General features: G+C 43.8%; 1 long non-coding RNA gene across 1 annotated transcript; it reads left to right on the top strand.

The window, feature by feature from the left end:
* The first annotated feature begins 4118 nt into the window (after positions 1 to 4118).
* On the top strand, positions 4119 to 13129 carry LOC137164183 (uncharacterized). The gene is made up of 4 exons (XR_010922962.1): positions 4119 to 5385; positions 9844 to 9927; positions 11541 to 11701; positions 12903 to 13129. It is a non-coding gene; the product is annotated as an uncharacterized lncRNA (long non-coding RNA).
* The last annotated feature ends 585 nt before the right edge of the window (positions 13130 to 13714 follow it).

The following is a 13714-nucleotide window of genomic DNA, read 5'->3' as shown; positions in this document are numbered from 1 at the left end:
GTTTGAGCAGCTACAACCAGTGCCTTGCTGCTCCCTAGCTTACCTCCTCTGTAGGTTTTCCCTAGATTCTCATTCTAGTTCTCCCTCTCTGGAAGGCTAACTTCCCTAGAAGCTCCTTGTCAATCTGGTGAAGGGAGCTCCTCTCTCTGGTGGCCAACCTGCCCTTCTTCCTTGAAGCCCTTTATCTTTACAGATGGTTTGAGGTCCCCAATCAGCCTCAGCTGGGCAAGCAATTTTCTTACCCTGTAGGTGCCGAGGCAACATGGGGTCTGTACATACCATGACACCACCAAAGAGCCTTCAGACACTGAACACTTTTAGTCAGATACATAAGACGAATTGACGGTTCTCGGTTTGATTGCTAATGCTTACTGCACGGGATTGGGGAGCTGCAGACCTGTGTCCTTTTCCTGATTACTGTTGACTCGCTGTGTAACTTTGGGCTAGTTACTTCTCTTCTCTGGGTGTCAATTTCCCCATCTGTAAAATGAGGATAACAACTCATCCACCTTTCTTAAAAGCACTTTAAGATCCTACATGGAAGACATATGCATGCAGTCAGTTATCAGGTACAACACCAGCACAGTGTACATGCGCATTGACAATGAGATTCAAACACAGTGACAGACTGAGGCGCAGAATACAGGCTTTCTTCATTAGAAGATTTTTCATTCGTAACTAATAATAGTAACAGTATCTCCATGAATTACACAAAGCACCACTAGATGGTGCCCCATCCTTATAGGGAAGCCTGCCAGTCTGCAAACACAACCAAAGACCTATGAGAGCCCAAGAAAGTGTTTCCCTTAGGAAATACATCTGGATGGAGGGACATGAAAAATGAACAGGTATAAGGTATCCTTTTACAGATTAGGAAAAGTCAGCTGTGAGGTGCATCGAGACTGGTGATGGGATACGGAATACAATATTGCCAAACCCAAGCATTTAAAAGTAAGGGTCAAGTCCCTCAAAATCATGACTGGCTTAAAATCATGAGATTTTATAAATAGTAAAGGTTGGGTCCTTTTGTGGTTGGGTCACATGTCCAAGATATCCTCCACAATGAAACTTCCTTTGTTTTAAAACTGAAAGTTGAAATTCGCTCATAAAATGACCTCAGAAGATGAGGCTGTAGGAAAAACACCCAATAGCACAAGATTTATAATAAAATCACAATGGCAATGCTGGGCCTCATTTCACTTCTGGGGGTCACCAGGTTGAATTCTGTTCAGGTTGGTCCTGAATGGCAGTCACCGCTGTAGATAAAGGCCAAGCCCTACTTCTCTCATAAAGCACTCCAGGGCTGAGCTGAAGGAAGTGGTTGGATGCTTACTCCCTGCCACAACCCCCTCTATCCTTGGCCTTCCTGCTAAATCTGCCAATGGTGTGTGCATGGGCACATGCCCATTAGGAACTCAGCAGAGAGAATCTCGCTGCTTATAGGATGGCTCTTTTCTTCCTAAGCTTCATACTGCTGCACTGACTGCCCCTGAATGAAACACAGATGCAATTAGCAGAGATGTGGGCCGTAGTGTCTGTGTGTCGGGGAGGGAGGTTTCCCACAAGGGATAATGTTTAGAACCTGAAATCAAAACAAGTTACGAGAAGCAAAAAAATGGAGTCACCCTTTTAGAGTCACCCACTCTATTTATACTAGAGTATCTCCTAGAGCCTGACTGAGATCAGGACCCTATTGGGCTAGGCACTGGACACAGTCCCTGCCCCAGAGAGCTTACAGTCGAGATAGACAAAGGGTGGGAGAAAAGAAGTATTAATTATTATTAGTCTCATTTTACCGCTGGGTAACTGAGACTCGGGGAGATTAAGCAACTTGCTCAAACTCACCCAGGAAGCCTGTAGAGAGCCTGCAATTGAACCCAACTCTCTTGAGTCCCAGTTCAGTGCATTAACAACAGGCTCATTCTTTCTTTCGGTAACAGAAAGCTTTCCCACCTTTGAGTTTATCACACTGTTATGAACCCTGCTTTCCTATAGGCATGCTCCCCTCTCTCTAGGTTCATCTCTGGTGAGGGGCATGTGGGCGTTGTGAAAAGCAGGCTGTGTCCACACTGTGGTGTCTAGTTACACATGGCAATGAAAAGCTCTGGCAGTGGGGACGGCTCAGGCAGCAGGGATGCTGGTCCTACATGGATGCTGCCAGAGCCTTTCCCTGTGGCAGGGAAAAGCTTCAGCAGTGGGGAGGCAGCAGGATATTACACTGCTAAAAATATTACTGTAGCAGTGGGAGGCACAGCTTGGGTGTGTAGAGAACTGTGTAAGGTACATACCCTAGGGTTCAGATGTGGCTTAACTCATCTAAGCAGTACCTCACTGTCTACATTGCTAATTATACCCATGCTGGGGGGGGCGCGGGCTATGTGGGTATGTACTCTACATGCTGCCCTAGGGAGTGTTCAATGTAGACGTCCCATTTATCCCAGGCATCCAGTTTCTGATCCCTCATCTAAACATGGGGTGAGGCAAAGTTTGCTCATCTTAAATTAACCCTTGTTCGGTGGGTATCAGGTACTGCCCCTCCACCCAGCTGCGCACACAGATTGGTAGGCAGAGCTTATTACATTTCTGAGCTGTTGTGACACAAAAGGAGGGGGGGGGGGAAGGGAAAGGTTTTTCCCAGTGAGCAGCTTTTCACGAAATGAGATGCTAAAAACGATGTTTCTCTTTGTCTCGGCTTCCTGCTGTGTCTTACGCTGGATTTCACCTGCAAAGGAGCCTCACCAAGATGGAAGTTCAATTTATCAGCGCAGTCAGGATTGATTTGTTACACCACCTATTCAGGGAAACGAATGTCTCCTTCACATTCCACGCCATTCTGGGCAAATCTTGTTTTTTCTCTGATCAGCTGTGTAATGAAAGAAGCTGACATTCCACAGCTGAAGGAAAAAAACCTATAGAATACAGCCTGACTATGCCCAGCAAAGCAACACCAGAGATAAGTGCCACTTGGAATACAAAACAAGGCCTAGGACTGCCCAGGCTGAGCACTTGGGTAGCTGTAGCTCCCCGAGGTGGGCAGAAGCTACCTGTTTGGATTTTAATTTAGATTTCTGTTGACTGATGGTAAAATGTCTCAGATGGATGGTGTTGAAGACCAAAGTCCCCTGATTACATAACTTACAGACAGTGAGGCAGATCCTTTGATCAAGCCAAGCCGTCCTCAGCAACAGATGGGAGGGTGGGTTTAAGTGACTTTTCACTGCAGTGATTCTGAGGTCGGTCTGTTCCCTCATGAATGGTCAGCCGCTTACAGACCAAGGGGCCAGAGCTGTATGACAGCCCTGTAACAAAATGATTGGAGCCATCATTCTGAAGCTGAAACTGACCTGGCAGGCAGTCTTGCCTAATGGATAGTGTGCTGCCTTGGGATTGAGGAGACCTGGGCTCTGTTACTAGTGACCTGCAGCCAAGTCATGTAGGCTCAGATCCCCAAAGGGATTTAGGGGGTAACAATGTGATCTTGAAACTATGTAAAACTTGGCAGCCTTACCTGAGATGGGATTGGGGGGGGGGTCCTTGAAAGCAGCATTCCAGGGGTAAAAAGCAGAGTTTGTGGGGAAAAAAGAGGTTTTCCCCTGGGAGACATTTTTAATGAGAAAATTCACTTAATGAAAATGCCATTTTGACTGAAAATTTGCAACCTCAGTCTAACACAAACCCCAGTCTAACAAAAACAAAATTGCAACCCCAATCCAACACAAAATTTGCAACCCCAGTCTAACACAAACCCACAAGAACTAATGCCTCCACCCACAATGAGGTTTTCCAAAATAAAAATCAGTCCAAACCATAACCAAAAACGCAACCCCAGTCTTTGAGAAGGGGGAGAGGGAGGGCCTGAAGCTGAATCTAGATGTAGATCTATTTTTTGCAAATGGTCCCTAGCTTTATAATGGGCTTGTAATGAGAATACATACCTCCCCAGCAAGACAGGCATGAAGAGGTTAATCACATGCAGAAAGAAATAAGGAGACGCTTCTCCCCATCCCAGCTGAGCTGCCAATTATGGAGGAAGATGTTTCCAGGTGATGCTCATTAAGGCTTCACAAAATAAAGAGGGGGGTTCTCCCTCCCCTAACCTTTCTTGGGAAGATGCAGAATTTTTCTCCTTTTTGTAGGACACCAATTGGTATAAAGTAGCTGTTGGGGAATGGAAGAAGTAAGGAAGTTGAGAAGGCCCTGAGACCATGGCTCAGGAGTTGAAACCAGTGAGTGAGACAGTGGAGATTAGAAATTTCTGATCAGTTTGCATTGACTTTGTGTGAAGAAAACTCTGATGGTGCTTTTCCTTTGGATTGTGGTTGAAGGGAGTTTAAAGGTGACTCAAAAAGAAATGGGAGACAATTGAGCTTGTGTCCTTTTTATCTACTTCTCCTCCGCTCTCCTCACGCCAGAAAAAAAGTCTTAATTTTCTTAACAGTAGAAATTCAGGCCTTGCTTGCTTAGTCTAGCAGGCTCTAAAGCTGTGTCCACACTAGCCTATTCCCCTTACATTTTTCCATTGTTGCAATTGCCGATGATGTGCCGGCAGTTGGAGTGGCAGCATAGAAAAGACCCCAATGGGTGCTTTAATTTCTTTAACCACCATTTTATCTAGACCTATGCAGAGTAAATTAATGGGGTAAAGGACTCCTCAGTCAGACTACTTAAAATGTTTGTTTTTGTTAACATCTAGTAAACATCAATGTCTTATGAACACTCTGGAGACATGATTTTTCCAAAGATACAACACCCACTTCCCTTCAAGTGGGAGACCTCATGTTGTGTCTCCTCAGATATCCTACAGGAAATCCTGTGGAAAAACCATGGAGAGGGGCAGCTGATGCTTGTCACTTAAGAACTCTAAAATTAAACCACACTGTTTCCCACTCTTCTTAACCTTCCAGGCTTTCTGTAGACACCATTAAAGAGTCACAAATCATGTTAGTAGGTCACCTTTAAAGTGGGAGGTTACTTGCTTTTCTCAGCATGTGTTAAGCTCCACCCCACTGTGTGCTGCTCATTGCTTCTAAATGAACAGCTATAGACTATTACCTTATTGTAGCGAAGCAGCATCACCTCCCTCTGAGGCCCATGCCAAGGGACCAACCCATGCCACATGGTGGGCAGGCCCAGGTATGGCACAACCCATCCGCTGGACGAACCGAGACGGGCTAGGAAGAGGAAGTATAAAAGCAAGGCCCTGCATCTCAGTCAGGAGAGAGCTGCTGGAGGAGAAAGCCAGCTCAGGCCTGCTGCTGCAGTGGGAGCCTGATGAGGATGCTGGCTGAACTGAAAACTCACCTGACCCACTTTCCCTGATGCCGAGGAGGTACTGGGACCGTCACTGGTGACGTACCCTGATGAGGCTGCTGAGAACCCTTAGAGGTGGGTACATTGTATCGGGGGTGGAGGAAGTAGCCCAGGGATAGCCACTCACAGTGCGACTGTGCTTGTGCCTGAGCACCAGTTGGCGCGTTGCAGCTGGAGCCCGGCTGACCCAGTGGCAGAATGCTCTGCCACTGTGAGGCCCTGGGCTGGGGTGCAGTGGAGTTGGGAGGGCCTGTGTCTCCCTTGCCACCCCAACCCTGTGGTGGTCGCCTCACCCCGGCCTATAAAGCCTTGCTGATGCTTGACCCCTTTTGCCTACAAGCCCAAGACTGTATTGGAGCCCTGCCTGGGGACATAGACTGCTTACCTGCCTGCCCCTCCCTGCTTGAGGGCCAAGAGCTCATAGCCTCCTCAAGGAACTGCCTGGCTACAGACCAGCCCCCTAACTGTTGGCTTTTTGCCCTGCTGGAAGCGCTGGGCACCTAGACAGACATGAGCCCTCCTCCCCTCCCCTGCCTTTGTCTCTGGGGACTTTCCTTGGTGTGGATGGCAAAGCAGCATGGCCTCCCCACAAGGGTCAACCCCAATCAGGTACGCTAATCTGGATGGTCAGGGGTGGCCCCGAGTGGGTCAGCCTCACTGTTGCCAACTCTTCCAATTTTATCGAGAGTTTTGTGATATTTGGGGTCTTCTCTTAAAACCAAAAGGCAAACAAAAAGAACCTAGAGCTTTTGGGCTTAAAAACAGTGAGATTTTTTTTCTAAAAACTCATGAATTTTGGGGCCTGACCCCAGAGTTTTTAATATTTGAGGTTGGCAACACTTTCATTTCCACCTCGCCATCTGTGTGCACCACTGAACCAAAACCCCCAGATCTGAGCAGCATTGAACAGCATTGCCTCTGAAATCTGGGTCAGCATTTTGTAACGTGGATGACCCCTCTGACAATTGAAATTGCTGAGTTTTGCACAGCTCTAATTGCATCAAATACATGAAGAAAGGGACCTTATATCAAACTCAGGAACTGCTAAGCATGTAAAGAATTTGAGAGGCTAAATTTACACAGAAAATAATTCATGTGCTGCAGGGAACAAACTGCTGAGTGTAGCAGTAGGGACCATTAGTTTTTTGAAAAAGTTGAACTAACCTGGAGAGAAAAAAACATAGTTTTGAGTCACGGCAGTAATTCAGAGGGGAGGCTGAGCATCTGTAGTACTCCTGCTTAAGTATTTAAGAGCATAAGGGTGAACTGGAAAAATACCCAAGGACTTCTGTTAAGACTCTAACAATCTGCATGGAACTTGGAGAGAGGCTCACAGGTTGCAGGAGGGAAGAGTCTGGGAAGAGGGAGGAGGCACTATGAAGTCCGGCTGGAATGCTAGAACTAGTTTAGTTTATCCTTATTATCCAGCACACGATACATGAAACAAAGTGTAACTCCACTGACCTTAACTGAAACTGCACAAGCAGGTTGAAGAATTAAAGTTCCGTCTTAGTTCATAGTAACTCCATCCATCAGAGTTCCAGGATACTGAATTACAAGGAGGATTTTCACTGGTTGATCATACCCGAAGGTAGGAAGCTAGTAGATTAAGACTTTCATGATGTAAAATATACAAAGAACCTTCTGTCCTAAAATATTCCATGCCCTGATGGGCAGACTGTGGGGACAGATCTGTATGACAACCTATGCCATCTGAGGATCTGGCCCTGCATGATTTAGTCAATAAGAAGAGCCCCCTCTGGTGGCCAGACTCAGTGAGCCAAATCCAATTCTGGTATAAGAATAGGATGACCAGATGTCCTGATTTTTAAAGGGACAGTCCCAGTATTTAGGGCTTTGTCTTATATAGTTGCCTATTACTCCCAAATCCGCATCCTGATTTTTCACACTTGCTATCTGGTCACCCTATATAAGAGGGTAAAACTGGAGGTCTCATAAGGTGACTGGGTTATGGAGCAGAATGAAGGTTGGGTGGCACTCTAAACCTGCATTTCCATACTTCCAGCTTCTGTGTTTGTTTTTGTTTTTTTGTAGTCTTACCTTAATGGAGCATGTCCTGGGTATGTCGGTGCTGGATTTAATGACAGAGTTAAATTTGTAAATATATAACTTCTCTCAAGTAAAGTTATTTGCCTGAAGTTCATTGCTTTAGTGTTGAGCAGTCAGCAATGAAAAAGGACGGGTCCTATGGAACTACTTGTTGTCTGTCTTTAAAAATTGGCTAACGTGTTGTAACTGTGTTAATGGACCTAGTCTGGTCTCCTCCTGCTTGAATTGTGCGAAAACTGTTCAAAGCGATAGCTGCAGCCTTCCTGAAACCTTTCATTGCCACACATTTTGGGGGGCCAGATTCTCTACTGCGCTACAGCTCCTTTGCACTGCTCAGCTGGTACAAAGCAGTTAGCTGGCTGCAAACGCCCAGTAGAGTTGTCAGAGGAGAAGTGCCTGTTGACATGAGTGTCCAAGGTCACATCAAGCATCTGTGAAGAAGGTATACTGAAGATGAGGGTCAGGGAGGGAGTATGGTGTCAGACCTTCCATCAGGTGGTCCCAACATCAGTGGCACAGCTTAGAGCAGCTGCTGGGCTGCTTAGTTGACTCAGGGCTGAGGTCAGCCCTGAAAATCAGCAAGTATATGCAACTCCTTTACATTCCCTCCCCACCCCAAAGCTCTGTGTTTGGGCAGAGTTCTGGCTTAGAAGTGAAGCTAGCCTGTTAGCCAAACCATTCTTGTGTGTGTGCTTTAAAAAACCCAGACTTTTCCATACATGATTTCAAATTTCTGTATCCCAGAAACAACTCTTCTGACTTGTCCTGGCACTCACCTATGTTGGCTGAACCTGGAAGCTGAAAAGACTTTTTTTTTAATTTTTTTTTTTTTAATTTTAAACAAGCATTTTTGGTGGCAGCCAAAATTAAGCTTCTACTACACAGCTGACTGTCCCATTAAAGATGGGGAATCTTTACCCCCTCCATAATGAGCAAGATCCAAATGAAACACAGTGTAGACACAGACACACACACACACACACACGGATTAATTAGATAAATGCACACAAGCACTTTGACGTGCATCAGGCATTGTCTACTTACTAACTCTTACCTATAGCTTAGTTCTAGGTCTTTAGACAAATCTTAATCTGTTTCTATAAACAAATAACACATTCATTTACATGAATAATTCACATTTCTTATGCAAATCATCTTCCCTACTGCTGTTCTTCTGAGAATAATATTCAGTTTAATTACCACATCTATTTACCGAATCTGTTTACCCAGGGTAGCTGTGTCCATGAACATTTAGTTCAAGAGGCCCAAGGAACATCAGGGGAGCCTAAGCTGAGACTCACGGGCTCCCTACGCCTCTTGTTTTTGTTCTGATAAAGGATCTGTGGGGGATTTGTGATGTCCGTGCAAGAGCAGCAGGCTGGCAGCATTTTCTCCTCCTCCCAGTGACTGTATTTGCTGTTAACTGAAGGCAACCTTCTCCTGTTTCCTACCCTGCTGTTTATAGTTAGCACAAGATCCAATGAAGACACTTTGAATAATAGCCCTACACCAAAGGAAGGTTATTTTAATATTTTTTTCAACTTGGTAATTGCCATGGAGTTTGAAAACCTTCCAGGTTTTACCGTTCTTAATTATGCTATCATGCATATGCATCATCTGCCTGTGTGCTCGTTACTGCAAGGAGATCAGAAAACAACATTTTGGAATGGTTTCCTCTGTATATCTCATATATATATTCTTATGAAACATTCCCTCCTAAATGGGGCAATCCCCTTTGGCTGGAACATATCTTGTGAGCTAGAGCAAAATCCTCCCAGTGCAATTAAGTACAATCCACTTCTGCTTGATTCTACCTGGAAATCCTCCTTGTCTCTTATCATTGTTTGTTTAATTGCTTATTCAGTGGAAATTATTACAGTGTCCTGATGGGCTTTATTTCAGACCTGCTAGAATGCTGATTGCCTGTCTTTACCTGCTTTATTTGTATCTGTTGATCTTTCTGGTTAAAAAAGCAACCTCTGGGACTAACAAGTTCTAACAGTTCTGTATATATTATTGAAGTGCTTTTATGATTATTGAAGTTTTTATGGGTTTTAATTAAAAATGACACTGTTGGGTTTCTAAATTTTATTTTTGCTCAGTGACTCCAGATCAAACTTGCACAATTGACAAGTTGAAAGAGAATTCTCTTTCTCTTAACTAGTAGCCTTGACAGCTTAGCCTGGGATTTGAAAATTAAGCTATGTTTCTGCCTCTTAGACAATCTGTAGTAATGACCCTGCAATCAGATTTTAGCTGTCAGTTCTCATGACCATGCATGAGCCAGAATATAATCCAACTTGTTCTACCATAGCTATTATGGCTCTGCAGAAGTAAACACTTGTTTATGCCACGAAAGTAAAATGGGTGTGACTCAGAGAGGCACAGGGGACAGACTGACACCTCCTGACTAACCTTCTCTTTTGATCACAATCACCTCTTGCTTGTGTGTATGTCTTTCAGGGAGCTGAGTAGTTGGGTTATCGATGTCAGTTGCTAGCATTTTGAAGCTGATGCTTTGAGAAAGAAAAGTGGTGTGATCAGACGGTAGGTCACATTTTACATTTCCACAGCTTTGATTGTATCAGATGAGTGGTTATTCTCATGAATTTTTCATCTAAGAAACAAAATGCCTTGTTGAAGTTTATGTGCTATGTAGTGTCAGTCCATCAAAGGGTAATTATTTTTGAACAATGGAGCTGGTTTAAACTGGGGTCATGTATGTTTCCTATAACTAGAAGTTCTTGAGCGCAAATAATGACAGTTTATACATTTCAGCTCTGCACCTAGTGTATTGGACCTATCCATGTTCTAACCCAGGCAAAGCCCAAACTATGGGGATGGGACTGAATCCTTCTCAGTAACTTACAAAGCCATGAGTTAGCCCTAGAAAACATCATTTGCTCCCAAGCAAGAGCGCACTGTTTGTTGCTGTGTGCCCCCTTCCCGCTCTCCCCAGCTTATTAAACAACTGTAGTTACACAGCCCTAGCTACACTATGAAATTGACTAAGAGCTTTTTCTGAGCAGACAGTTGTCTGAAAGCTGCCTAGCTTGCTATTTGATCTCTCTTTCAGGAGTAGGGAGATGAATCTCTTCCTATGTTTGCTTAACTTAATTTCTAACATTAGTTCTCTTTTAAGGTGCTTTGTCATACGCTCTCTTAAGCTTTTTTTTTGTCAGGTTATGGATGCAGGCTTTTCCAGGAGGAAGGTATGGGCCAAAGCCTTGTGTCCAATTGTGAAAACTGTCCTGGCCACAAAAAAGAGGTGTAAACATAGCTGGCAATGTGTAGCTTAATTGAAGCCTGAATGCTCATTGGCATCAGGCCAAATATAGTCCTGTGGAGACTGGGCTCCAAACACTGCTCAGCATCTGCATGCGGAGTAGAAGCTTTAAAAGTGATAGAGAGAACACTCAGTTCAAGATAAAATCTTGGGGAAAAAAACAAACAAACAAGCAAAATGTTGTATTCTCCTATCTGAATTTCACCTATCTGAAGTGTGACTCTATTACTGAATGTGGCAAAGGGACACAATCATGCAGCCAGATAACAGACTGATAAACTTATGCATTCAGATCAGGAAAAGCATTTGATCTGAAATCTGAATCCGCTCTAATGAAGGTTGTTCATGCACTGTTGGGTTATATGCATATCACTGCCCTCTACTGGATAGAATCAGAACTGCTCAACTGCATCATAAACTGTAAAAACAAGGAGAGTTCTGCAGCACTTTAAGGACTAACTAACAAATTTAATTTCTGTAGGCATAAGCTGACAAATCTGACGAAGTGGGTTGCAGCCCACAAAAGCTTATGCCTGCAGAAATTAAATGTGTTAGTCTTTAAAGTGCTACAGAACTCTCGTTGTTCTTGCTGTATACAGACTAACAAGGCTACCCCTCTGGAACTCAAAACTCTGTATTGCTAATAGTTAAAAAAAGATACTCCTTTAGCTCAAGTGGCCTTCTGGAGCATGAGGATCAGAGAACTGGACACCACTGACAGTGACCATAGAGTGCAGCCTAATGACAGGTGTGGTGTTAGTGGTGACCGATTCACTACCATATTTATGCCTTGCACATGAAATATCGGTTGGGAACTGTCAGCAGGGCATTCCCCATGGTAAACATAACAGAATATACTTGCGCTGTCTTGTAGGCATATTACACACTCATTGTTGTCCACCCGTGCTGCTGGCTACTTCCATTGGTCTGACCTGGAATTAAGACACAAGGCTTCTCAGAGGCCTGCTCCGGTGTGATGCTAAGCTCCCACACTGAAGTCAGTGAAAGTGAGACGTGATCAGCACCAGGCACTGAGTGAGTAGTTTTGATATAAGCAGCTAATTCTGCTGCAGGTAAATCGATAGCTATATCTTGGCCCCTAAAGGGGGGAAAAAGATGCCATTCACGTTTTTCCCTGCTTAAGTGCTGGTAACTTCCTGGCTGCCTTGAGTGGCCTTACTCCACTGGTGGTTGCCCTGACTCAGAGTTAAGTTTTGCCATAGCCCAACCCAGCACTCACCTGAGCATTTGCCAACCTTGACCTCTGCTCTGCAAGCTGCTTTTGACGTCCTTCTAGGCAAGAAATTGCTCTGAGGCTGTGTGTTTTGCTTCACCTGACTATTGCTTACTGTGGAAAAAATCATCCAGTCAAAAGAGGTTAGGCATCTGGACCTGGTTATTGGTTCCAATCACATCTTGGGTCAGTAAGGCAATAGGCAAAGAGAGACCGCCACTAATTTAAACCCCACATATGACTGACTTTAATGCAGTTAGATGTGGAGGATGTACTCTGCTGGATGACTTCTTCCACGTCTTAAAACATCCCCAGTTGCATTGTGATCTTTAAACTGAGTTTTTTCTTTAGTTTCCTCCCATTGCTTTAGCACTTGTGCAGCTCCAGCAATGCCAGCCTAGGTGGGAATGCTAGAGTAGACTGATAATTAGCATTTTTATCACCATAACACTGAGACCTAACTGAAAAAGGGTTAAATGACACTGGTAAAAATGCCGGTATCTGGTCTACTTCTGGCTAAGCAGTGTTACAGCAAGGGGGGATATGTGAGTGAAAGGCACTACATACACATCAGTAATTGGACTGCAAATGCTAAAGATGGGAAACATTAGTATATCATCAAGGACTCTTTTTTTTTTTTTTTTTTTGGCCCCTCTCCCTTGGTGCAAACAGGATTTATAATAGCTCTTTTAGACAACTTAAGAGCCACTGATACCCCTTATAAAGGTCTTCCAGAGTGGAAGTCCATGCACAATCCTCTACAGTGGAGGAATTCCTATATCAAGTTCTTAATTAGTTCTGTGTGAATTAGAATGAAATCAAGAATGCAGCTTCCAGGGCTATTAGCCAATTCAGTTAATTAACCCTTGAGGTGAGTCCTAATCCTCCTCATTCCTTTTGTGTGGAACAGCTCATGTTGCTTGAGGAGATCTTCAATTAACTATCACTCTAAAGAAGCTTTCCTCTTTATTTTATTTTTTAATGCCTAGTATCTCCTCACAGCTTAAACCTTTAATTAACTGGAGATGTCATCAAGGAAAACTTGCCAGAGAAGAATGTTCGTGATTTTAATTAAAGAAGATCCTCAATAGTTAGTGGAAAAAATCTATTTGCAGTTCAATCCCAATAATAGTGAAGAAAAGCCCACAGGAATTCTTCCATTTCCATCTTTGATGCATTTAATGCTAACATATGATGTGCAGTAATGATGTGACAGTTCTGGTGGAAAATAAAGTACTTTAATGCATCGAATTTGATTCTCCAATTGAGGCTGCAGCTGTGAGGCAAGCTAGAGTTTAGTTAGCCTGACAATAGAAAAGGTACTGAAAACTTTCTATAAACTCAGTCTGCTAGCTCATAAGTAGAAGTAATTGTTTTTGTGATTTCTCCTTGGGGATACATACTTGAAGAATTCATCGCTCTACATAGGCGCTACCTTCTGGAAGGACTAAAACAAACTGACTGCTAGGAACAAAGAGAAATGTATTCGCATTGCATTACAAAGACACTGCAAAGGGTGAATCTTAACTTTCTGGCACATGTTTTTGTCATTTTATACCAATCAGCAGAATATCTAGGCATCAACTTTGAGGCTTCCTGAAATGAAGCAGTCTTTTGTGCAATACCTGCAGCAGAGCCAGTCAACTGTGCTGGAGATTTCAGTGCCTTCATCTGCAGCCCTTGATGAAGAGGTCTTTTAAGCTTCGATGTGGCTGTGGTTAGAAGCAGGCTTGAGACTTTTTTCAAAGTGTCTAAATCTAGGGGATTTAGATACTGAATTTGTATCTTTTTTTTTTTTAATGGAAGGTGACTTA

The sequence above is a fragment of the Emydura macquarii genome, unplaced genomic scaffold (assembly GCF_026122565.2).
Source record: "Emydura macquarii macquarii isolate MOO-44397 ecotype Brisbane River unplaced genomic scaffold, CSIRO-AGI_Emac_v2 contig_2676, whole genome shotgun sequence".
NCBI classification, from domain to species: domain Eukaryota; kingdom Metazoa; phylum Chordata; order Testudines; family Chelidae; genus Emydura; species Emydura macquarii.
This window is presented reverse-complemented; position numbering and strand designations above follow the sequence as displayed.